The 23,884-nt window shown below is 31.9% G+C and overlaps 1 protein-coding gene across 1 annotated transcript in view; it reads left to right on the forward strand.

Annotated features, from left to right (window-relative positions):
* The window catches only part of SelT (selenoprotein T), an 80,606-nt gene extending 79,482 nt beyond the window's left edge, over positions 1-1,124 (forward strand). Inside the window, exon 4 of the mRNA XM_085822273.1 lies at positions 869-1,124. The gene's annotated coding sequence lies outside the window, so the exon portion shown is untranslated. The remainder of the gene's footprint in view (positions 1-868) is intronic.
* Positions 1,125-23,884: the final 22,760 nt, after the last annotated feature.

A 23,884-nucleotide genomic window follows, 5' to 3' on the forward strand; every position in this document is an offset into this window, starting at 1 on the left:
ACTTTATATTTAAGAATAGCTTCTCTTAATAAGCATGTAAGGATTATGTTAATTTTATTAACAGTTAAATTTTGAGTTAAACTTCCTTTCCTATCCCTTCTTAATTTGAACTTACTACTTCCGGCCAAAACGTAGTTTTAGAATCACGTCTGAATGCTAATGAGGAAAAGCGGTATTTAACCACGAAGTTCTACTGTTTTAATGAGAGAGATACCAAATATTCTGGCTAGCACACGTCCGCCATTTTAGGCTACTCTCTCGTAAGCTATTATTACGCTCTACCATACTTTAGGTCCTTGATAGCTTCGCAGTCAATTAGCATTAAGAGGCCAACTCCTAATTTAGTTGGGCCCACCAGCGGCCGAGCGGTAAAATCGCTGAACACTGGTAGTTCGGTCCGAGGTTCGAATCCCGCGAACGGGCTGGCTGCATGGGTGTTTTCATGGTTTTTCCCATGTGTAACATATATTACGAGCCAGTTTCCCTTAGAAAGTCCTCCACGAAGGCATCCCTCTCTTTAGGCAGATAGCCTTCCAGGCTTTGCTATAATCACACACACACACCTTAATTTAGTTTATTTCTTAATCTTTTAAGTTGAATCCTGAGTGTCGGCTGTATTCTACAACTCCAAGTCGGAGTTCTGTTAAATCTTATTTGAATAATAAAAGGGTCTTTTAACCCTTTCGAAGTTTATTTACTGTCTCACAAACTCAAACGATTATTTGCTTCCTAGTTCTTAACATTTTTCACTTTCAACTGTAACTTAGAATTACACACTGGGGAATCCTACGAGCATGTTGAAATAAAACGGAAACTATCTATTATAAATTAAAATTTTAAATGATAATTTAAAAAATTTTATTTTTAGATACAGGTTCTACAATAAGAAATAGAAGAATGAGAGAGAAAAGGAAAAGAATGGAAATGGAGAAAATTGAAGATGAAGAAAAGGACATCATTCAGACTCAAAAAAATATCTGCAATTTATTAGCTCAGATGCACAATTTATTTGAGAAATCTGTAGAAAATCAAAGAATTTGTATTGAAAATCAAAGAAAAATTATTGAAAACCAACATACAATCATAAATATCTTGAGAAAATGAATAAAAAAATTTTAATATAACTTTATTTTCTATTCTAATATATTTTTTAAAAACATAGTTTTGAACTCGATACTGAATCATAACAAAAACTGATTTCTTTGCTTAAAATTTAGAAATCCACATATTTCTTGATTAATTTTGGCATTATCAGATCTTTAATGATTATTACAAATTCACTTTTGACCAACTTCATGTAATTTTATTCTCACGAAACATGTCAGAGTGCTCAATTTGTAAATCCAGTAAAAGCATAATTATGTTACTAATAACTACACATTATGACCAATGTATAATGATACTGATCACTACACTTTAAAAATACTTTTATTTCACATAATAATCAAAAGATAATGAAATAACACTGAAGAAAAAACTGTATAGATGATCTTGCCATCTTCGAGAGGTAACACATTGGTTATAGAACTTCTTGGATGTTCTAATTTTCGTCAAAGAAAATCTGCAAGTATCCTAAAAGCACTTATTTTCTGAAAGCTAACCAAGCATACTATATAGACAGTCACAAAAACAAGTGCCATTGGGACTCCATACAGTACAGGTCGATACTATATTAAAATATACGAACGTCAATATACACTCATAATATTTTTGCACAGACATAAAACCATCATTTAACTGCATAACTCAAATTTAAACTTTTGTTTTAATAATAAAATATACAAATTATTCCTGAGAAAATTTCAGCCATTAATGAGATGAGGGAATTGAATATAATAAAATTCCTTCGACAACAAAAATTTAAAATAATTTTATAAACCTGCTTGAAACTGAAAACATTAAACATTAGAAAAAATCAGATTTGACTATGGTTAAGATATTCAGATTTGACTATGGTTACACACACGATTAAATATAAAATATTTCTATCAAAAAGATTTAATACCAGAGATTTTTCTTATTATTATAAAAATACACAGGTTTTATGCCAAAGTAAGTAGAAAAATAGTTGTCCCTAAAAGCTGCTCCACATGTCTTTCAAAATCTGAGCAAATGGAAAAAAATGAGCTTTATAATTCTGTACACTCAAAGACAAATATTCTTTAATCTATTTTGTCATAATCTCTGGTTATAAGTATTTTACATCTCTTTTTAGAAAGCTAAAAAGACTAGAACATAGTTACTAGAACATAATTATAATTTGTATATGAAACAATCTAAATACCACAACATGCAGTGTAAAACAGCAGAAAATGATTAAAAATGACTAAAATAATTAAAAAATAAAGTCAAATAACAACACCTATAACCACAGCAAATTCTGGAAATCAATTGGAAGACAATGATCTGTATGTCTACTAATTGGCATAAAAATACAACTAAGGCAACCTTTCAACCAATATCGCCAGGTACACTTTCCGTGTTTGTCTGTACATAATTGTGCAAATTGTGTAATCATCATTTTGAAAACTTCCATGTGGAAAAAACATAAAATACATTCAGAACCTTAAATATATATACAGTCAAAAGTCATTAATCCGGACTCGTTGGGACTTCGGCGACTCCGGATTATCGATTTTTCCGGATTATAGATCATCAGTTTAAATCTCGTAAGATGGCATGCAGAAATTCTAAAATTAAAAATATGAAACCGTAATTTATGAAATAAAGAACAATTATGATCTAAAGGGTATCAAAATTTACAAAAAAAAAAAAAAAAAAAAAAAAAGCTTAATATTTATTTTACTTTATTAAACATTTATCTCAATGTAAGTTGTTTAAGTTGCTTCATTTTATGTGATAATACTTTCTCTTTAATTCTATAAAAAGACATAATTTCTTGTTCAGTTACAAAGTTCCGCTGTTCAAGTCTCGTTAATTGCTGTGCCGAGAATACCGACTAACTTCTCAATCGAAATTTTTTCGTTTTCACTAACCTCTCTGTCACATTCTTCATGTCTTTATCCATTTTTTGCAGCAATTCCACTTTTTGTTTGTTGGACATCGAAACATACTTTCGTTTTGTAGATCCTTTGGAAGTTCCAGCATCGGAAATTCTATTTGACATAATCGAAAGTTCAAGTTTACTTTTATAAAATTGCTCTTACAGTCTGCAAAAAATAATAAGCGGGATCCAATTCGAAGATTAAGGAACAACGCAATCATTAACATTAACTGAAATAGATAATTAGATCATTTTAGCTTACGCCGTCCGTTATACATTAAACGCGCAGGCGAAAACGTATTCTGCACTTGCGCACACGCATATGCGCAGTAGTCAAAGTCTTACTCGCACGCGTAAAACGCCTGTGCGCATGTGCCAACGCGGCGCATGCGCAGAAAGTTTTTAGCTTTGAGGTCCGGATTATAGATCCTTCCGGATTATGGGTGTCCGAATTAACGACTTTTGACTGTATATGAAATGAATAAAAAAACACATTTTTATTTAAATTTGTGAAATTTATTCTTATATATATATATACATTCTTAAACAGTAATTAATTATATATATATATGAAAATTTAATAAAGTATTTTTAAATAGTACAGACATGAATAATGTTATGCATGATTACATAACTAAAGTATCTAATATTGCATACAACGAGGCCTGGCACTGGGTGGTCAAATTTAGAAACTATTTTTAAAGCAGCAAAGATTATGCAAGGTGAACATTACGCATTGACTCGAAATTCTCTGAATTATGAATCATATTGAAGCTTCATATGCAATATGATATCTACTCAAAGCTTTCCCGTTAACAATTATATAAAATGAGACGGCAACTTTCCAAAATCTCATTTTCGTTAACTAAGTTATTTACTTTGGAGTATAATCATATAATTTACTTACGATCATTATTATATGACGGTCAAACTTTGAAATCGATGGGAATAAAGAAGTTCTCAGAATTGTCAAATTAAAAAGATTTTTGTTAAACTGCACTTGAAAAATAACTATGACTCAATGTTGATGCAAATATTTACAAAATACAACAAATAACTGCATATATTAATGGCAAAAACAACTATGATAGGGGAACATTAAAGCATGATTAAAATGAAAAAAAATCCATTTCTCAGCTAATCACTAGCTTTATAACATTATATGACATCTGTTTGAAAGAAAACAATTTTGATATTGCAAATATTCTCTTCTAATGAATCACATTATATTAGAAATAAAAAAATTCTGAGATAATTTCAGATGGATTTTACCTAATAGCCAATGCATTAATGTGATAATATAAATACATATATGTATGATAATTCTTATCACCAGTAGTGAAAATCAGCCATTATACTGCAGTTAACAGCAATAGAGAAGGCATTTGAGTAATATGAATGAAATCTTTTCAACAGCACATAATAGCAGCATTAACATTTAATACAAAAAGATCGATAAAAATCAGAAGACCGTTGCATTACAGAAAATATAAGAAATTAAACTGAACTTTTTTATTTCCAATGCTGATTTTTCTTTAGATATTCTCTGGTTAATTCAACTAAGGAACTATTTCATGATAATGATAAAAGTACAAATATTTACAAGCTTTCGATAGTATAAAATTATTACTATTAGAAAAATAAACGTTTTATTTGTATGCATATAGAATACTAAATTTAGAAATGAAATTATAAAATGCTTATACGTAAAAAACTTATGCTGGAAAGTAACACATGCCTGTTAATAAGTACGCAATAATTCCCAAAATATTTCGGCTTTTCTTACAGCATCTATCATATACACACCTGAATTTCCATAGAATATCCAGCAACATTTAAATAAAGTCTCATTTCCTATCATGAATTCTTACAGCCAAGCGAATAATACCATTATCGATAATTCGACAGAATTGTACTGATTTTTCAAACGCCAGAAATTAATCATGATTGTGATTTTGCCGGTCATCAAAATAATATAACTTCAGCCATCTTGTTTACAAAACTGCTGTTAAGAGAGTTTGCGGCCACTCCGATCTGGTCGCAAAATTTGCTATAATCGTGACGTCATTTTCAGAGGCGTCTCTTCAAAGCGTCGCACTTGAATTCGGTTTACCAGCTAACAGGCAGTTGCGACTGGTAACGTCGCACTTGAATTCGCCCCTTAAAACAATTAAACAAACAGAAAAATTACATACTTTACAAATTAATTTGTAATATTTACAATCAAACAATATTCTTTACTTTAAAATTAATCATTACTTTATAATTTATTATTATTTTCTACGTTTCCACACTAGCAGGCAAGCCATCTTTGAAACTGTGAATAATCTGCTTCCTGCATAGTGTAGCCATCTGGTGACGAGAAAATGAAGTGAACATTGTTCTAACAAGCCAATTCTGACAGACAGACAGACAAAGTAGACAGATGTCTTTTGTTGCACCCGCTAAGTCTTTCTGCATCGATGGGCGAAAAATCAAGCATAGGTGCGAAGGAAAGGTATAAAGAAAGGGGGGCAATTTCGTATTTCAGAGGAGAGTAAAAAAGAACTTCGTATATTTTATACGAGTTCGAAAGGCCAGGAAGAAAAGATGGGACAAAATAAAGTAAAAAATAAATGGCCCAAAAGAAATGGAGAGGAAAAAAAAATTTATTTATAATTAAAAAAAAGGGCCTATAGAAAGAAAAGGAAAGGAAGTAAGAGAATTTTGTTTAAAAAAAAACCACGATTGTGTTCATGAGTGTAGTCAAAGTTGTTATCATTAACATTAAATACAGTCTTCCAGGTGTGTGTATTGAGTGTGTTTTGTAAAGCTGAATAGATGTAAAGATGGGGGAAAATTAATAATAAAATAATAAATATTGGGGGTCCAGTCACATAACAGTATAAGTCAAGTTTAGAAGCTAACTTTTGCTATAACAGGGAAACTAAAATTTAAAAATTTTTAAATTTAAACTTTTATTTTTTAACATGGAAACCAATATTAGCCTCTACCTTGAGACACAGTAACAGAAGATACATAAGATCAAGATACATATAATATCATGCAAAGTTATACATTAAACTAAGTAACATCATCTACTGCGGTTTCCAACATATTTATATACTCAGAAAACACCATCAGATAAAACATTAAATCCAAAACAAGGCGAGAACATATCAGCAAAAATAAATAAGTAAATAAATTACGGAGTTTTTTTTTATTATTAATTAATTTTTTTAAATAAGCATTTTATTTATTTATTAAGTTAATGGTCATAATTTATTATATGTGTACTATTTTATCAATTTGAGGCACACTGTATTAATATATGCTTTTAATTTAAATAGATAGGAAATATAGATTAAAGGAGCAAAAACTACAACTCTGTACATTCATTGAGGCCCGAGATCGTGTTTTTCCCTCTCGAGAAATTCCTCAAAGGGGCCCCAGTGGGTAGGGTTAACATTACTGATAAGGGCTACTGATAAGGATAGCGTCCCTACGAGATGGTAATCAAAAACGAACCACATGATTTAAAGCAATTACTAAGTATTTAATGCCAGAACATTACAAAATGAGCATAATAATAATAATGATCATAATAAATAAATTAATTTAAAGGTACTTTAGTGACAGATATTTGATTTAGCTTAGAGAAAAGAAGTTCTAATTATCTGAACGCTCCGTCTTAGTGCTGCAAAAGATTGCAAGGAAGACAAGACCCCCCAGGTACAGGAGAACTCCCGGCCTTGAGAACGAGACAATGCAGAGGATATTCGCGAAAATTTTCTGAAATAAATGAAGATTTTCCGGAAAACACCTTTGAAAATTCAGGAGCTCTTCCAAGATCCTGCCTCCATCGTACGTGATCACTGCGCCCTCCCCCAACATCACATAGTTCCCAACTCAGAGACACACTCTCACTTCAGTTCAAAGTTGCAGTTGATAAACACAGAGTGAAATATTAAGATTTATTATTTTAAATTATTCATTTGAAAATTATATAATTATCATCTAAGACCCAAATATGGCAGTTTTTCAGATCAAAGATCTTTCATTTGATAATGAATCAGAATTGTATCTGTAATTTGTATCTCCCTTTGAATTATCACTGTACTTATTCAAAGTATCTCTCATTTCAATTATGTTATATTATTTCTAAAATCTCCTTTGTAACGATCAATGTTTAATTATTTCTAGATTGTACTTTGTTCAACAAATTCTCATAATATTGTATTATAATTCAATATACTGTAATGTAATTTTCAATAAAGACGTTGGCGAGGCCAACACATCTCCTAGTCAGAAGACTTCAAAATTCATAATAGGTTTTCTAAATTTAATTATTGGCATTATTATATTCATTGAGCTTTTGCTTTAAAATAAAAAAAATTTCTTAGCCTATGGCTCTGGTGATACCTCTGCTTACCACTTTCATGTTGTAATATTAAAATATGTACGTTATGTTTATAGGAAGGAGATAAACGCTGTAAACTAAAAATTATCTAAAACTCTTTTAGTAACTTATTGTTTGTTTTGTGCAAGATGTTTTCTAAATGTAAAGGGAAATATAATATGAACAGTAAAACTTATCACAGCAATTTCTTCTAACAATGAACACTGTGCCAGATAATGTTAGTTTAAATAACATTGAGGATTACTGGTACTTGTATTTTCTATGTTGATGACATGATTAGAAGACTAACATCATCTTCTTGGCTTAGTGATAAACAGCAATATCATTTTATTCAGAGGCACTTACCATCAGGTATCAAGACTGTGAAGGAAATCCATAATATTGCTGGGAAATATGTCATAATAGGTCTTTATGGAATTTTCACTTTATATTTAAGAATAGCTTCTCTTAATAAGCATGTAAGGATTATGTTAATTTTATTAACAGTTAAATTTTGAGTTAAACTTCCTTTCCTATCCCTTCTTAATTTGAACTTACTACTTCCGGCCAAAACGTAGTTTTAGAATCACGTCTGAATGCTAATGAGGAAAAGCGGTATTTAACCACGAAGTTCTACTGTTTTAATGAGAGAGATACCAAATATTCTGGCTAGCACACGTCCGCCATTTTAGGCTACTCTCTCGTAAGCTATTATTACGCTCTACCATACTTTAGGTCCTTGATAGCTTCGCAGTCAATTAGCATTAAGAGGCCAACTCCTAATTTAGTTGGGCCCACCAGCGGCCGAGCGGTAAAATCGCTGAACACTGGTAGTTCGGTCCGAGGTTCGAATCCCGCGAACGGGCTGGCTGCATGGGTGTTTTCATGGTTTTTCCCATGTGTAACATATATTACGAGCCAGTTTCCCTTAGAAAGTCCTCCACGAAGGCATCCCTCTCTTTAGGCAGATAGCCTTCCAGGCTTTGCTATAATCACACACACACACCTTAATTTAGTTTATTTCTTAATCTTTTAAGTTGAATCCTGAGTGTCGGCTGTATTCTACAACTCCAAGTCGGAGTTCTGTTAAATCTTATTTGAATAATAAAAGGGTCTTTTAACCCTTTCGAAGTTTATTTACTGTCTCACAAACTCAAACGATTATTTGCTTCCTAGTTCTTAACATTTTTCACTTTCAACTGTAACTTAGAATTACACACTGGGGAATCCTACGAGCATGTTGAAATAAAACGGAAACTATCTATTATAAATTAAAATTTTAAATGATAATTTAAAAAATTTTATTTTTAGATACAGGTTCTACAATAAGAAATAGAAGAATGAGAGAGAAAAGGAAAAGAATGGAAATGGAGAAAATTGAAGATGAAGAAAAGGACATCATTCAGACTCAAAAAAATATCTGCAATTTATTAGCTCAGATGCACAATTTATTTGAGAAATCTGTAGAAAATCAAAGAATTTGTATTGAAAATCAAAGAAAAATTATTGAAAACCAACATACAATCATAAATATCTTGAGAAAATGAATAAAAAAATTTTAATATAACTTTATTTTCTATTCTAATATATTTTTTAAAAACATAGTTTTGAACTCGATACTGAATCATAACAAAAACTGATTTCTTTGCTTAAAATTTAGAAATCCACATATTTCTTGATTAATTTTGGCATTATCAGATCTTTAATGATTATTACAAATTCACTTTTGACCAACTTCATGTAATTTTATTCTCACGAAACATGTCAGAGTGCTCAATTTGTAAATCCAGTAAAAGCATAATTATGTTACTAATAACTACACATTATGACCAATGTATAATGATACTGATCACTACACTTTAAAAATACTTTTATTTCACATAATAATCAAAAGATAATGAAATAACACTGAAGAAAAAACTGTATAGATGATCTTGCCATCTTCGAGAGGTAACACATTGGTTATAGAACTTCTTGGATGTTCTAATTTTCGTCAAAGAAAATCTGCAAGTATCCTAAAAGCACTTATTTTCTGAAAGCTAACCAAGCATACTATATAGACAGTCACAAAAACAAGTGCCATTGGGACTCCATACAGTACAGGTCGATACTATATTAAAATATACGAACGTCAATATACACTCATAATATTTTTGCACAGACATAAAACCATCATTTAACTGCATAACTCAAATTTAAACTTTTGTTTTAATAATAAAATATACAAATTATTCCTGAGAAAATTTCAGCCATTAATGAGATGAGGGAATTGAATATAATAAAATTCCTTCGACAACAAAAATTTAAAATAATTTTATAAACCTGCTTGAAACTGAAAACATTAAACATTAGAAAAAATCAGATTTGACTATGGTTAAGATATTCAGATTTGACTATGGTTACACACACGATTAAATATAAAATATTTCTATCAAAAAGATTTAATACCAGAGATTTTTCTTATTATTATAAAAATACACAGGTTTTATGCCAAAGTAAGTAGAAAAATAGTTGTCCCTAAAAGCTGCTCCACATGTCTTTCAAAATCTGAGCAAATGGAAAAAAATGAGCTTTATAATTCTGTACACTCAAAGACAAATATTCTTTAATCTATTTTGTCATAATCTCTGGTTATAAGTATTTTACATCTCTTTTTAGAAAGCTAAAAAGACTAGAACATAGTTACTAGAACATAATTATAATTTGTATATGAAACAATCTAAATACCACAACATGCAGTGTAAAACAGCAGAAAATGATTAAAAATGACTAAAATAATTAAAAAATAAAGTCAAATAACAACACCTATAACCACAGCAAATTCTGGAAATCAATTGGAAGACAATGATCTGTATGTCTACTAATTGGCATAAAAATACAACTAAGGCAACCTTTCAACCAATATCGCCAGGTACACTTTCCGTGTTTGTCTGTACATAATTGTGCAAATTGTGTAATCATCATTTTGAAAACTTCCATGTGGAAAAAACATAAAATACATTCAGAACCTTAAATATATATACAGTCAAAAGTCATTAATCCGGACTCGTTGGGACTTCGGCGACTCCGGATTATCGATTTTTCCGGATTATAGATCATCAGTTTAAATCTCGTAAGATGGCATGCAGAAATTCTAAAATTAAAAATATGAAACCGTAATTTATGAAATAAAGAACAATTATGATCTAAAGGGTATCAAAATTTACAAAAAAAAAAAAAAAAAAAAAAAAAGCTTAATATTTATTTTACTTTATTAAACATTTATCTCAATGTAAGTTGTTTAAGTTGCTTCATTTTATGTGATAATACTTTCTCTTTAATTCTATAAAAAGACATAATTTCTTGTTCAGTTACAAAGTTCCGCTGTTCAAGTCTCGTTAATTGCTGTGCCGAGAATACCGACTAACTTCTCAATCGAAATTTTTTCGTTTTCACTAACCTCTCTGTCACATTCTTCATGTCTTTATCCATTTTTTGCAGCAATTCCACTTTTTGTTTGTTGGACATCGAAACATACTTTCGTTTTGTAGATCCTTTGGAAGTTCCAGCATCGGAAATTCTATTTGACATAATCGAAAGTTCAAGTTTACTTTTATAAAATTGCTCTTACAGTCTGCAAAAAATAATAAGCGGGATCCAATTCGAAGATTAAGGAACAACGCAATCATTAACATTAACTGAAATAGATAATTAGATCATTTTAGCTTACGCCGTCCGTTATACATTAAACGCGCAGGCGAAAACGTATTCTGCACTTGCGCACACGCATATGCGCAGTAGTCAAAGTCTTACTCGCACGCGTAAAACGCCTGTGCGCATGTGCCAACGCGGCGCATGCGCAGAAAGTTTTTAGCTTTGAGGTCCGGATTATAGATCCTTCCGGATTATGGGTGTCCGAATTAACGACTTTTGACTGTATATGAAATGAATAAAAAAACACATTTTTATTTAAATTTGTGAAATTTATTCTTATATATATATATACATTCTTAAACAGTAATTAATTATATATATATATGAAAATTTAATAAAGTATTTTTAAATAGTACAGACATGAATAATGTTATGCATGATTACATAACTAAAGTATCTAATATTGCATACAACGAGGCCTGGCACTGGGTGGTCAAATTTAGAAACTATTTTTAAAGCAGCAAAGATTATGCAAGGTGAACATTACGCATTGACTCGAAATTCTCTGAATTATGAATCATATTGAAGCTTCATATGCAATATGATATCTACTCAAAGCTTTCCCGTTAACAATTATATAAAATGAGACGGCAACTTTCCAAAATCTCATTTTCGTTAACTAAGTTATTTACTTTGGAGTATAATCATATAATTTACTTACGATCATTATTATATGACGGTCAAACTTTGAAATCGATGGGAATAAAGAAGTTCTCAGAATTGTCAAATTAAAAAGATTTTTGTTAAACTGCACTTGAAAAATAACTATGACTCAATGTTGATGCAAATATTTACAAAATACAACAAATAACTGCATATATTAATGGCAAAAACAACTATGATAGGGGAACATTAAAGCATGATTAAAATGAAAAAAAATCCATTTCTCAGCTAATCACTAGCTTTATAACATTATATGACATCTGTTTGAAAGAAAACAATTTTGATATTGCAAATATTCTCTTCTAATGAATCACATTATATTAGAAATAAAAAAATTCTGAGATAATTTCAGATGGATTTTACCTAATAGCCAATGCATTAATGTGATAATATAAATACATATATGTATGATAATTCTTATCACCAGTAGTGAAAATCAGCCATTATACTGCAGTTAACAGCAATAGAGAAGGCATTTGAGTAATATGAATGAAATCTTTTCAACAGCACATAATAGCAGCATTAACATTTAATACAAAAAGATCGATAAAAATCAGAAGACCGTTGCATTACAGAAAATATAAGAAATTAAACTGAACTTTTTTATTTCCAATGCTGATTTTTCTTTAGATATTCTCTGGTTAATTCAACTAAGGAACTATTTCATGATAATGATAAAAGTACAAATATTTACAAGCTTTCGATAGTATAAAATTATTACTATTAGAAAAATAAACGTTTTATTTGTATGCATATAGAATACTAAATTTAGAAATGAAATTATAAAATGCTTATACGTAAAAAACTTATGCTGGAAAGTAACACATGCCTGTTAATAAGTACGCAATAATTCCCAAAATATTTCGGCTTTTCTTACAGCATCTATCATATACACACCTGAATTTCCATAGAATATCCAGCAACATTTAAATAAAGTCTCATTTCCTATCATGAATTCTTACAGCCAAGCGAATAATACCATTATCGATAATTCGACAGAATTGTACTGATTTTTCAAACGCCAGAAATTAATCATGATTGTGATTTTGCCGGTCATCAAAATAATATAACTTCAGCCATCTTGTTTACAAAACTGCTGTTAAGAGAGTTTGCGGCCACTCCGATCTGGTCGCAAAATTTGCTATAATCGTGACGTCATTTTCAGAGGCGTCTCTTCAAAGCGTCGCACTTGAATTCGGTTTACCAGCTAACAGGCAGTTGCGACTGGTAACGTCGCACTTGAATTCGCCCCTTAAAACAATTAAACAAACAGAAAAATTACATACTTTACAAATTAATTTGTAATATTTACAATCAAACAATATTCTTTACTTTAAAATTAATCATTACTTTATAATTTATTATTATTTTCTACGTTTCCACACTAGCAGGCAAGCCATCTTTGAAACTGTGAATAATCTGCTTCCTGCATAGTGTAGCCATCTGGTGACGAGAAAATGAAGTGAACATTGTTCTAACAAGCCAATTCTGACAGACAGACAGACAAAGTAGACAGATGTCTTTTGTTGCACCCGCTAAGTCTTTCTGCATCGATGGGCGAAAAATCAAGCATAGGTGCGAAGGAAAGGTATAAAGAAAGGGGGGCAATTTCGTATTTCAGAGGAGAGTAAAAAAGAACTTCGTATATTTTATACGAGTTCGAAAGGCCAGGAAGAAAAGATGGGACAAAATAAAGTAAAAAATAAATGGCCCAAAAGAAATGGAGAGGAAAAAAAAATTTATTTATAATTAAAAAAAAGGGCCTATAGAAAGAAAAGGAAAGGAAGTAAGAGAATTTTGTTTAAAAAAAAACCACGATTGTGTTCATGAGTGTAGTCAAAGTTGTTATCATTAACATTAAATACAGTCTTCCAGGTGTGTGTATTGAGTGTGTTTTGTAAAGCTGAATAGATGTAAAGATGGGGGAAAATTAATAATAAAATAATAAATATTGGGGGTCCAGTCACATAACAGTATAAGTCAAGTTTAGAAGCTAACTTTTGCTATAACAGGGAAACTAAAATTTAAAAATTTTTAAATTTAAACTTTTATTTTTTAACATGGAAACCAATATTAGCCTCTACCTTGAGACACAGTAACAGAAGATACATAAGATCAAGATACATATAATATCATGCAAAGTTATACATTAAACTAAGTAACATCATCTACTGCGGTTTCCAACATATTTATATACTCAGAAAACACCATCAGATAAAACATTAAATCCAAAACAAGGCGAGAACATATCAGCAAAAATAAATAAGTAAATAAATTACGGAGTTTTTTTATTATTAATTAATTTTTTTTAAATAAGCATTTTATTTATTTATTAAGTTAATGGTCATAATTTATTATATGTGTACCATTTTATCAATTTGAGGTACACTGTATTAATATATGCTTTTAATTTAAATAGATAGGAAATATAGATTAAAGGAGCAAAAACTGCAACTCTGTACATTCATTGAGGCCCGAGATAGTGTTTTTCCCTCTCGAGAAATTCCTCAAAGGGGCCGGCCCCAATGGGTAGGGCTAACACTATTGATAAGGGCTACTGATAAGGATAGCGTCCCTACGAGATGGTAACCAAAAAAGAACCACATGATTTAAAGCAATTACTAAGTATTTAATTCCAGAACATTATAAAATGAGCATAATAATAATAATGATCATAATAAATAAATGAATTTAAAGGTACTTTAGTGACAGATATTTGATTTAGATTAGAGAAAAGACGAGACAATGCAGAGGATATTCGCGAAAATTTTCTGAAATAAATGAAGATTTTCCGGAAAACACCTTTGAAAATTCAGGAGCTCTTCCAAGATCCTGCCTCCATCGTCTCAGATGTCTTGTTTTGCACCCAAGCCAATTCTGAAGATGGCTGTATATGGTATTGAGGTTACGGTGGAAGAAATAACCGCTGTAATGGTAAAAAAAGTATTAGACATTCCTCCTTTTTTACCGGCAATAAACTAATTGCTGTCATTTTAGCTCTAGTGTACGAAGCGTTCTTATTTACTTATTTTAAAGTATTTTTGAATTTAAGTATTTAGTATATTTTAATTCTTTTAAACGTTGGTATGTTGGTTTTTAATTTGATATTCAATTTACGTAATATTTTAATAGAATTAAACGCTGGCGCAATGTTTTTATAACGGTGTCTTTTTTTTTTCTATTTCTGTGCTATATGAAAGTAATAATTTAACCTTACTTTAGTATTTCATACTCGTAGTAAATGTATTTATTTACATTTGCCTGCTATCTCAAAAAACAACGTTTTCAACAAAAATCAATCAATTATTTTTAACGATATTAATTTTTTTAAAGTTTCGAATACTTTACTATGCGTAAAATAACGTAAAAACAGCGTTTTTCAAGATGGCTGACGATTGTAAAAACCGCGCCAAAGTAAATCGCAAAAAATCCGAGCAACCGTCTACCAAAGTAGCACCCTCTTCGGTTTTTATTCGGATAAAAATAGAAGCTGCGTAAGCATTCTTGCTGGTATCAGCAAACATATTTTTAAAGTACACTGTTTCTCCGGAGAAATTCTCTTCGTCATCCATCTGGGAATAATGATGTTTTTCAGATAAGTTATTTGATTTGAAGAGTTTAAAAATTTCTTCGTGGTGGCTTCAGGCAATTTTGCGTCCCATGCTGTTTTCTATTTCCAACTTCTTGTAGTAGCAATTTTGGAAACAGTGTAAATGGGCATACAGTTCCTAAAGGATCATACATTTGTTGCGCTACGGCTAAAGTCTTCCTTTTTGTAACGGAAAGATCTGCAGTTTGACGGTAAGTGGAATTGTAAAATAATGTATCAGATATCAGATCCCACTTAAAATTAATTAAAATTTCTTCGTTTGGATTTTCCAGTCCATTAGCATTCTCATTTGGAAACTAAACAGTCTGTAAAATGGAGTAATTATCTCGCCAGCCACTTAACTCAAATTTCCCCGAGAGTTACAATTCTCTCAACTGTTAAACGAATAGTTCTGACTCTTCAACACTGTCAAAACTAGCAAGACAATTATCGATATAGAAGGTGTCTAGTAAGATCAAAGCTGTGTCTTTAAACTGAGGAGGAGCATTTTCTAAATGGTATTTTAACATGGCACTCAACAAAAAGGGACTGGACATTAAGTCCAAAAACGATACGACAGTGTCTATAGATTTTGAACTTATTTGGATCACCATCTTCCATCCAGAGAAATTTAAGATAGTTCTTATCACTTTTAGAACTACTAATTTGCAAGAAGTCTTGTTTTATATCTGCTGTAACAGCAAATTCTGTTGTTGTTGCTTATGCTCACTTGTCTGACTTAGTCAGCCCAAGCCCACAAAATCCCTCGTGGCAAGGAGCGCTAGATTACGCCTGCCGTTGCCAACAGCCTTGAGCACCTTTCAGGTTACAGTAAGATTTAACTCAGTTCCGCCCCCAATTTTGATGGAGAGCACCCCGGAAGGACGGATCCAAGGGACACCCACCCCTCTCCCCTTCCACCAAATCACACAAGAGGACTTTTAGTTGCATTTAAGTAGCCGCATATTTAGAGTGCCGCCATGCCGCACCGACACTATACATTTACAAACATCCATGTCTTCTCTGGGATTCGAATCCGGGCCCTTCGGTACGGCAGTCAGAGACGCTAACCACTATACCGGTTAGGCGGCTTAGTAAATTCTTTCATGTGAAACGAGTTAATATCCCTGGAATGAATTCCATGAAATTCGGACCTTTCGTTAAACATTCATTCAGTGAGACCGAGTTTTTAGTACGTGCAGAGGCATCAAACACAAGCCTAATTATCGTTGTTTCTAAATTCTTATCTACCGCTTGATGAGGCAAAAAAAATGGCCAGTAGTCATTAAAGCGTTTGTAAGACCTCTTGATAGGCTTCTAACATGTTAGCTGTCAGTCTCTTAACTGTAGTGCGCAATCTTCTTTCGGCTACGTCTTTACCCTCAGGAAGTGTGGTATGCAATAAGCCAATATAACGTTACTTCGGACCTTCCGTCATCAGTAACTTTCAGACTACACTGAAAATGTCCAAGTGCAGCTTGTTGCAATTCCACAGCAGTTTGGCACGGGGATAAATAGAAGGGCTAGGTCATTCCTTTGTTCGACTCTTCGCCGACGCTAGCCTCATGGAAGGGGTTAACTGGAAGTAATATGACGTGTCTGTGTTGCAACTGCTCTGATTTCGCGCGTTTAAAACTGTAGTTTCATTCAGTTGCGAGACGATTTTCTGGAGGTCGCATATACCAAATTAATTTTAATCATACATATTTGTTTTCTAGTAATGAAAATATTTAAAATAATTTGTGCATATATATAGTTTTAGTCAGTTTTCCTTTTAAATTCTATATTTAAAGTATCCTTTATGTAATATGCCTTCTTGTGCTGTAGCAACGTACCGTATAGAAATACGAAAGGAAGAGATATTGTATTTCATGCTTTTCCAAAGGACAATTTGCTTTTGACGAAAGAATGGATACATAAATGTCGAAGACAAGATTCTATTAATGTGAAAACGCAAGAATTTGCAGGGAACATTTTCTGTGCAGTGATTATGAAGATGACATGAGAAATCGCTTACTTGAATTGCTGCAAAAGAACTGTTGAAATGCAATACTGTGCCGAAAGTAAATTTATCATCTGCAGTAAACGAAATAACACCAAGAAATCGGAGACATTTGAAAAGAAAACTAATGCAGAGTGCTTTTGAAAGACCACGAATTGAACCCAAAGAAAATTTATTTTGAGGCCGAGAACGAAATTGAAGCTGACAATAATAAATGAAATGTGAATGATTTCGAAATAAAACTCACAAGTGACAATGCCCTACGTGACAATATCTCTGAATGCCCTAAGTGTAAAGATAAACAAGAATGTATTGATAATTTGAAGAACAAAATAATATGCTTAGAAAATTGTAATAAAATGTTGCAAAATAGAGAAAAGAAAAGTTTTAGAATGTTTGCTCAGCGAGAAAGAAGGTGGAAGACATCTAGAAAGAAATTTGTATCTGAAATTCAGGAATTAAAATCCCAAACAGCTAAATTTAGGAAAAAATAGCACAGATCGGAGAATTTGGAAAAACGTCTAAAGCATATTTTTACAAAGACGCATATTAACGCATTGCTAGAAAAGAAGGAAAAAATCAGCTGGTCTAGTGAAGATATTTCAAGTTGCAATGTCATAAGATCTGTGTCAGTCTAAAAGCTACGATTTTTAGAAAGTAAAAATGGAAATTCCTTTACCTAGCACTAGCACATTAAAGAGATGGCTCGCTAAGTTTTCATGTAGTCCAGGAATTCAGAGTGATGTTCTTGCTATAATGAAGGAAAGATGCGAATATTTGAATTCTGTAGAAAAAATATGCGTTCTCAGTTTCGACGAAATGCATATAGATTCTAAACTCTGCTATGACTCTAAATTGGACCAAATTCTCGGTCCTTTTCAAAAAGTGCAGTTTGCTTAAATCAGAGGTTTCGTTTCGCAGTGGAAACAATATTTTTTTATTTTAACACTTCAATGAAGAAAGAACTTATAACTTATACTTCTCACTCATAAGACATATTTAGTCATCTGGAGTAGAAGTGAAAAAAATAGTGTCTGATTTAGGAGGATCTAGTACTTTGTGAAAAGAGCTACAGATTTCGATTAATAGTTCTCAGTTTCCAAATCGAGTATTGCAAACGAAAAAAAATATGGATTTTTGCAGATTTAGCGCACTGCCTCAAATTACTGAGAAACCACTTTGTAGATAAAGGATTTGTTTTAAAAGATGGAACTGTTTTAAATGTTGATATTATTAAAGAGATTTTAAATAGAGATTCAGGAGAAATTAAATTGTCTCACAAACTAAAACCAAATTATTTAATAGTCACGGTAAACGAGAGACAAAAAGTCGCTCCAGCGAAAACATTATTTTCAAGAACTACCGCAAAAGGTATTCTCCACCTCACAGGAAATTAAGGTATCCGACCTCGTTCGAGTACCATTTTTTTAAAAATGGTTTTATTTTAACTATAAACATATTAATTTGAAGATAAGCATATTAATGAGTGAAAACAATTTAAAGCGTAATGCTAAGTACAGTAGACGCTCGTTTTTACGAACTCGTAGGGACTACGAAAACAGTTCGTTAAATCGAGAGTTCGTAATTTAGAAAGGCATCGGAAATTGTTAGTATTTCACATTTTAATGTTTTCGAGACAGGTTAGTGATACTATTCCATGCTTTTATTTATGTATTAGGAATTATTTTTAATAGTATTACTACTTAATAAATGATATCCATTTTATTAAACAAACAAGAAATATAAAATATTTGTAAAACGTACCTTTATTAAGTCATTGTGCAACAAAATAATCACTTATCTTTGTCTGTTTTAAAACAACAGATTGTGCAATGCAAGACTCCATCTTCTCTATATTTGTTAGCATTTCACAATTATCACTGGCCTCAAAAAAGCGTCTAAGTTCTGAAAAGTATTCAGCAGCTTGTTTTAAAGTCGGTCTTGGTGTTACTTCATTTTCTTCTTCTTCTTCTTCTGGATCTGAAAGTCTCTCATTCTCGTTGATTATGCTGCTAATAATATCGTGATCCGATATTTCCTCCGTGCAGATGACATTAGAATCCACATTTAAAAAATCCTCGAATGAAAGTTCTGGCAACTGTGGATTTCTACGGCGAAGTTCATGCATGAGAACCTCATCTTCGTCGTGAGATCTATTGTCATGGATTTCTTCAGTTACGTCTGTTTCTTTAATAAAACCTACATGTCGAAAAGCTTTAGAAATTGTTTCATCTAAAACATCATTCCATGCACTGATTGATAAATGCATTGCACCAAGAATATCAATCTGATAAGGTTGTTCCCTTTCCAAGCCAAGGATTACTCTTTGCAAGAGCTCTGTCTTATATTTTTGCTTGAAACTATTGATTATCCCCTGATCCATTGGCTGTAAAACTGCAGTTGCATTTGGTGGGAGATATTCCACACGGATTGCCTGAAGCCCAGTGACTTCCATGTGTGCAGACCAATTGTCCACGATTAGGAGAACTTTGCGCTTCTCTGCTGAAAAACGGTTATCTAAATCTCTCAACCATTTTTCGTAGATGTTGCCAGTCATCCAGGCCTTATTATTAGCATAATATGCAGCAGGAATCTTCTGAACATTTTTGAAACACCTTGGTTTCAGATATTTTCCAATAAAGAGCAGAGGCAATTTTTGTGACCCAGTCATGTTGGCTGCAATCAAAACTGTAAGTCTCTCTTTAGCTTTATTACCTCCAACACATTTATCTCCTTTGTAAGTTAATGTTCTTTCTGGCAAAATCTTAAAAAACAAAGCCGTTTCGTCCGCATTAAAAACGTCATCTGCAGCGTATTTAGAAAGAAGCAATATCAACTTTTCTTCTTTCCATTCATTTGCTGATGACGTGTCTACTGCTGCACTTTCACCACACACTTTCCGGAAACTCAAACCATTCCGAAATTTAAATTTCTGTAACCAACCATCCGATGCTTTAAAATCTTTGATGTTTAATTTGGAAGCAAAAAAGTGTGCTGGTTCTTTAAGTACATTTCCATCAATTGGAATGTTTAAGCTTCTCATCTTTCGAAACCAAACAAGCAAAGCCCTTTCCAAATTTGGGTGTTTTGATTCTCGAAAATATTTTCGAGAGGAGGGTCCACATTCATCGTTTCCGTTTTTAGGTCCAAAGATCTTCTCTCTTGCCTTTAAAATCGTCAATAAACTATTTTTAGGAATTCCATATTTCTGAGCAATTTGTGTCTTGCTTAATATTTTTTCGTCAACTTCTTTTAAAATCTTCTTCTTTATTTCAACTGCTAAACAAATTCGTTTCTTCATTTGCGACATAGCTCTAAGAATCTTACTTAACAAAAACTGGCCCTATCTCCCTCTCGACTAACGAGATGCTACTGTTTATGAGACTTCACTGATTGAGTTGTCCAGATCAAATGACTATGACATTATAAAAAGCAACAACTCTCTTTTAGAAGCAACCTAAACCCCTTTAACACGAATGGTCTCACCCCCACCCAACAACATCAGGCCGATGCTCTTCTGAGAGCCTCCCACAACAAACAACACCATAAATTTGTCCTAATTCCCCCTCTTCTCCGCCCTCTCCTTCCTTACTGTACTTCTTCGAATGTTTCGCACTTGCTGCCTCAAAATAGTTGGAGATTTTATTTGACCTTCACACTTCGTCCCAATGAAACATGCAGAAGTATGAAAACTGAGTTCGCAAAAAAGAGATTTTCCTGATTTGTAGTTCGTAAATAAGAGTGCAAAATTACATTACATCTATGGGAGTGTATTCGGGACCTTTCGCTAGTTCGTCAAATCGAGAGTGTTCGTAAAAAGGAGGTTCGTAAAAACGAACGTCTACTGTAATTTTAATTTTGAAAAATAATGAAAAAAAGGATAATTTTTGCTTAAATTTTGCCTTTACGGCAACAACCACGGTGAACAATGTATATATAAATATGCAGTTTTTTTAATTTGTATTTATGTTTACACTTGTTTTGTATGCAATGAAGCAAAATAATTAAGAAATATTCATATATTCTTGAGATATGTCAAAATGTATAGTATTTACTGTATATTTTCCTATTATTGCATCCAAAATCTAAAAATAAAAAGTAACAATTCAACTTCTAATTAATATTTCTAAAATCTTTTGCTTCAGAGCATGCATCAGATTATATGAAGCATATATAGAAAGTATCATTAAATTTTATCCATAAAATTTTGAGTTATGGCTGTTACCATTGGCAATATTTACAGAAAAAACATTTTTCAGAAAACAAGTTTAAAGTTTTTATAAAATAATTTCTTAATGAAAGAAGCATCCCTGATAATTAAAGTTCTCCTGCTTTGTAACTTGACACCTTGATTTTTTCTTCCCACACTTTGCACCTTTTCTTTCTAACAAAGCGTAAATTTTTCTTTGGGTTTTTGTAAAACTCGTGGAGTACCACCAAAAGTCATGATTTTGCACTTTATCAAGTTTTCGAATTCCGTGCTCAGTGTAAAATTCAGAGCACATACCTAACCTTGAAAATGCTTCAAGCAAACCTATAAATTCATCATTAAATAATATTAAATAACACAACACTTACATTTGCTCCAAACATTAATATTCGCAAGTTTATGAATGTTTCTTTCGGAACAATTTGCAATAAAATGCCATTGAAACGTTCCTTGATATTTTGAGTTTTGCCATGTAGACACTTTTTAATAACTCTTGTTTATGTAGTCAACTCCCTATATGTAGGTTTAATTAAATTCAAAATATATATTGATATACCAGAGCTTTTGCCTAATTTTTTTCTTTCTGATTTTTTTCCTGATTTCTGCAATCACACATTTATAGTTGCACCAATTCATTGATTATTGAGTAGGGCATTGGCTTAGAAGACGAGCTACAATGGAATAAGCAGTTAATACAACCTGCTGTATCTCAATTTAGTTTCAAACATGACTTCTAATTGCAATCCCTAATTCTGTAGTTTATCTATAAAAGAATCAGTCAGTTTACATTTTCCTTTCAATTCAGGAGCGGAGTTTTTTACTTTTCGTAGTCTACTACCAACTCTTTTCTGTACATGTTCAATGCATTCCACTTTCTTGACCGAATCTTTACCATATATATCTTTCACAATTAAAAACCCCTTAGAATCCCCATCCTCGTAATACTCCGTGTACTTCAGCTTTCGTAATGTAATAAATCATTCAAACAGGGGATAAGCACCAACTGCTTCCATACCCGAAACTGCTTCTTTATAATTTGCAGAACAATTATGTTACGCTTTACATATGTCGTGCTGAAGATTGCATGCCATTCTGTTTATTTTGTTGCAAATGATGCAAAAATGTGACATAGCTTTCAAATCAAGCACTTTGTCAACGCTAATCGACAAAGCAGCAACACATACATTCAACGTCGAATACCCTTTGCGCCAAACTAAACACAAAATTAAAGGAAAAAACTAACACCAGATTCTTAAAATGTATTACAAAATATCTAAACTTAGTACGCAGGTTTATAATTTACAAAATATCTAATTTTAGTACGCAGGTTTATAATTTACAAAATCTTGATGATAAATAAAGTTTCTAAATAGGTATATCTATTTAAACGCTCACTTCCGGCCCAGAATATTGGAACTTTCGGTTTATTCAGTTACAGAAAAATGCGTATAACTTCAGTTCTAATTAACCTATCAACAAGCAAAAACTTGTATTTGATAGCTAAAGATGTATTCTTTAAGATAATGTAATAAAGTAAAAATCGAAATTTTGACCGAAAATCGTCTTTTGTACGAGGTCGGATACCTTAAAAAGCATCTGACTTCTTTGAGTTAATCGGCAATTTTTTCGATGTTATGAATAGTACCAAGCCATACCCTCCTTCAGATAAAATACTTAAAGCAGCATTTTGTTTAAATGAACATCAGGAAAACAAATTCAAGTTTTGGAATTAATGAAGAAAGTCATTGGTGGATTAAGAGTTCAGGGAAAATCCAACATACTGCCTTTCCAAAAAGGAACAATAATTTCAATAAATTTCTCTTTTTGGCCTACACCAGGATTTGAAATCATCGTATGATGCTAAATATATTTTAACCTCTAGATTAACTCAGGGGGCACTTGAAAGTCTCTTTAGTCAGATTCGAGGGCTTCGTAGGTTTAATGACCATCCAACACCTAGTGAAGTTATACGCCGCTTAAAGCAATTAATATTCGCTAATAAGCTGGCAAATTTATCTTCAAAAGTATGCATGTCTAAAGAAAGCAGAAATATTGATTCATATTTAACATCAGAAATACTTGAAAGGGCTTTGAAAAGGGAGGAGGAAGATGCTTTTCCATTAAATACTATTGATGATTTGTATCTCATAAAGGAACCTTCTCCTATAGCTTGGGAATTAGAATTGAATTCCGCCAGACAATTTTTGATCGCCGAAAAAGAAGCATTTACATATGTTGCAGGTTATATTGCCTACCGTGTACGAGACAAAGACCCATCATTGGGAACAGTATCTAAAAATAGTGCTGATGAACCAATATTTAATTCAGAATGGATTAAATTATTG

Source organism: Stegodyphus dumicola, chromosome 8 (genome assembly GCF_044657685.1).
Source record: "Stegodyphus dumicola isolate Sdum_Otavi_A_Nest chromosome 8, ASM4465768v1".
NCBI classification, from domain to species: domain Eukaryota; kingdom Metazoa; phylum Arthropoda; class Arachnida; order Araneae; family Eresidae; genus Stegodyphus; species Stegodyphus dumicola.